Here is a 3994-nt window from a genome sequence, read left to right as displayed (position 1 = left end):
TTTCCCTAAACTTTTCTTGTCTTAATTATTTACCGGGTTTTGAAAATGTGTCCTTGTTCAGTTTTCTCATCTTTGCACATCATTCTTGCTTAGTATAGGTTCATGTACCATATAGTATATGCTAACATCGACAAACAGGCAAGCAGGCAGATAGATGATTAGTCACTGCAGGGAAATTAAGTTGTTACAGCCACAAATGAACAGAAACAATGAGAGAACAAATGAGGAATGCTGGAATTAATTTAGTTATTTGAAGGGATGTAACAATATTTGTAATTTCACAGTATCGTGATAGACAAATTTCTCCATAATATCGTCGGACTGTGATAGTATCTACTGGGATATTACATGTGGTTATTTTGCTAATATAATTACAATCACAGCGGATTTATGTGGCCTGTCCTAGTGTATTTCATTGTCTTCTCCTGGTTCTGGTGTCCCAAGCAGCAATTTGCTCACTACTGCCCCCAAAACTATTTGGCACATCCACCAGACAGAACGTTAAACCTGCCAAGGGGGCACTAAAACACTGATGTTCCACTGTGAGGATGACTGGAAGATCCAGCTGCTGCAATAATATTATTTTATTTCATAAAACAACTACTACTGACTGCTGCATTATCTTTTATATACATTTATATACAATTTAAAAAACTTGTTATTCAGTAAGGGCAATTTTTTCATATTTTGTCTTCATTTTTTTATATTGTGACAAATATCATATTTCATATCATGGACTTTTTATTGTGGCAATATTGTACCACAGGTTTTTGGTATCATTATTAATATACAATTGAGACTAAGTTATATCCAAACACGTGTCCAACAGGTGATGTAGAATTCCCGCTGGGTCTTAGTCAGCACACTCATTTCATCCATTTTATTCACCACGGACCTCCCATTTCTCACAATGATAGAAAGGAGAAAGGATTTGTATAGTATTTTTTTTCCTTTCCCTTGGTTTGACTTGGAATGTGTGGCTTTGTTCCAAGCGAGATGAGAGCTGATCGTGTAAATAAACAATAGCAGGCCTACTGTCATGCCCGTTGACCTGACTTCTTGGCACAAAAGAAATAAAAAATACTACGAAAACCATGACAAAATGCATGGTATCCATACTAGGATTAAAAAGGCAAGCAACAAGGGTCTAAAGACCGAAGATAGTGAATTACCACAAAAAATACAAAAAGCACAACATGATAAGGGAGGTACTGTAACAATCTGCCACTACAGCAGCACATCAAATCAGTTCAATATGTATTACTATACAGTTCATGTCATTTGAACAGCAGAATTAATCCAGAATCTCAGGAACAAACCCAGAAATCACAGTTTCCCCCTACAATCGCTGACAAGAACAATTCCACTGTTGTGAACCTGAACTGAGCATTATTGGTTGTAGCCAAGTTCTCCACAGGAGCAGCTGGAGATTGCAAACCTTTCTTAGGGGCATCTTGTTTGTAATTGCTCCACATGCTGTGAAGGCCTTAACAGTTGCCACAGTCAGTACAGGTTGCTTGATTTATGTTACAGTGGTAATGGCAGTGGGGGTCAATATGAAAGGACTTGGATCATGATCAAGAGAAAACAGAAAAAGGAAAATATAAAAATAATATTTGACTGAGCTTTCTGACTTCCTAACAAGTCAAATTAAAGAATATTCTTCCTGATATTTTGTTTTATTATTGTCAACAAATCCTACAAAAAAGCAATGATTGTATACATAGGCAATGATTAAAATTTTCCAGGTGGGTGCCTGAAATGTAAGGCTATGAAAACAAATATTTTAAATTGTACAAAGACCAATGTATCAAACTGTAATATTGATGTCACTCTAACCAAAGGTCACTACTCTACAAATAATAAAACTGATTACCAAATATTCCATCTAATATCAAGCAAGTAAAATGAATATCAAAAGATTCATGTCAACACAACAAATTCGCAAACAGCCTTACACTCATGGTCATCATGTACGCATAATCTGGTAGCCTGTGCAAGCGGTGACTTCAGCGAGCAACAGAGCAATACAATTAACCTAAATTATATGGCTAATAGCAAATTTAGCTTGCATTTTAACACACTCACCAACAACAATATATCACTCAGCATGAAAGTGGTTCTCCTGCAGGTTGTGGTTTTGATGAATATTTCAGCAACATCATCCAGATTTAAAGTCCCTGGAGAGGTTTCTGTGATAGTTCAACACAGCAACATTGTTCACCTCCCTTGCCCCATTGTAGAACATATCTATAGTTCAGCTGCAGAATCCATCTCTTACAAATATTTTTAAAAGACTCTTGGTCATTTGCACTTCAATGTGGCACAAGAACAAGAACACCTGCTGCAGAGATTATCTAACAAAACACTTTGGGCTCTATTTTCCTGCCAGTTTCTACATTGCCTCATTTGCTGTCATTTTGCAATTTTCCTCAGGCACATGTCAACTTTTTTCTTTTTTTTTTTGAGCATTGGTGTATTTGGTATTTTCCTGCCATTGAATAATGTGCTTATGCTGAGGTGGGATGGAGAGGTTTAGTTAATTTCATTTTATTTATTTATTTATTTCGAGCAATAGTGACATATAACAAGGCAATAAAAGCATTCAATCCCTACAAGGTATAATCCCTTACATTAACAACATAAATTAATCAATTGCTCAAAACGGAGTGGGAAGAAGTCAAGCTTATTTAAACCGACCCCAGTCAGTTACAATTAAAACTGACGAACATAGTAGCTGCTTCCTTAATTATTAATGTTGACCAAATGTTGAGGGGATATGCAAACCCCTGCAGGTTATGGTTTTGATGAATATTTCAGCAACATCATCCAGATTTAAAGTCCCTGGAGAGGTTTCTGTGATAGTTCAACACAGCAACATTGTTCACCTCCCTTGCCCCATTGTAGAACATATCTATAGTTCAGCTGCAGAATCCATCTCTTACAAATATTTTTAAAAGACTCTTGGTCATTTGCACTTCAATGTGGCACAAGAACAAGAACACCTGCTGCAGAGATTATCTAACAAAACACTTTGGGCTCTATTTTCCTGCCAGTTTCTACATTGCCTCATTTGCTGTCATTTTGCAATTTTCCTCAGGCACATGTCAACTTTTTTCTTTTTGAGCATTGGTGTATTTGGTATTTTCCTGCCATTGAATAATGTGCTTATGCTGAGGTGGGATGGAGAGGTTTAGTTAATTTCATTTTATTTATTTATTTATTTCGAGCAATAGTGACATAATAAGGCAATAAAAGCATTCAATCCCTACAAGGTATAATCCCTTACATTAACAACATAAATTAATCAATTGCTCAAAACGGAGTGGGAAGAAGTCAAGCTTATTTAAACCGACCCCAGTCAGTTACAATTAAAACTGACGAACATAGTAGCTGCTTCCTTAATTATTAATGTTGACCAAATGTTGAGGGGATATGCAAACCATTATTTCATGTTTTTAACATGTCGTTTTGACTTGGTCAGTTCCCCAATAATATGAAAATAGCAAAGGTTATTCCATTGTATAAATCTGGAGATAAGCACAACGTCACAAATTATAGACCGGTGTCTCTGTTGTCACAGTTTTCAAAAATCTTGGGAAAACTATTTAATAACAGATTAGACACATTTATTGATAAACATAAAATCCTCTCTGATTGCCAATATGGTTTTAGGTCGAACCGATCGACATCCCTGGCCATTACTGAGCTAATGGAGGACATTACAAGTGCTATGGATGAGAGGAAATACACGATGGGAATATTTATTGACCTAAAAAAAGCATTTGACACAATAAGTTAGAAAAATATGGGATCAGAGGAATGGTTCTGAATTGGATTAGAAGTTATTTGACACAGAGGCGTCAATTTGTGAAGTTTGGTGAATACCAATTGAGTGAGCTGGACATTGTATGTGGAGTGCCTCAGGGTTCTGTTTTGGGACCTAAATTATTTATACTATACATTAATGATATATGCAAGGTTTCTGATTTAG

At 36.0% G+C, this 3994-nt stretch overlaps 1 protein-coding gene across 1 annotated transcript in view; it reads left to right on the top strand.

Moving 5' to 3' along the window:
- tsnare1 (T-SNARE Domain Containing 1) overlaps nucleotides 1–3994 on the top strand; it is a 192286-nt gene that overhangs the window by 6686 nt on the left and 181606 nt on the right. The gene's annotated exons all lie outside the window — the stretch shown is intronic.

Source organism: Monopterus albus, unplaced genomic scaffold (genome assembly GCF_001952655.1).
Source record: "Monopterus albus unplaced genomic scaffold, M_albus_1.0 scaffold449.1, whole genome shotgun sequence".
Lineage (NCBI taxonomy): Eukaryota > Metazoa > Chordata > Actinopteri > Synbranchiformes > Synbranchidae > Monopterus > Monopterus albus.
Note: the sequence above shows the minus strand (reverse complement) of the source record. Positions and strands in the feature narration are given on the sequence as shown.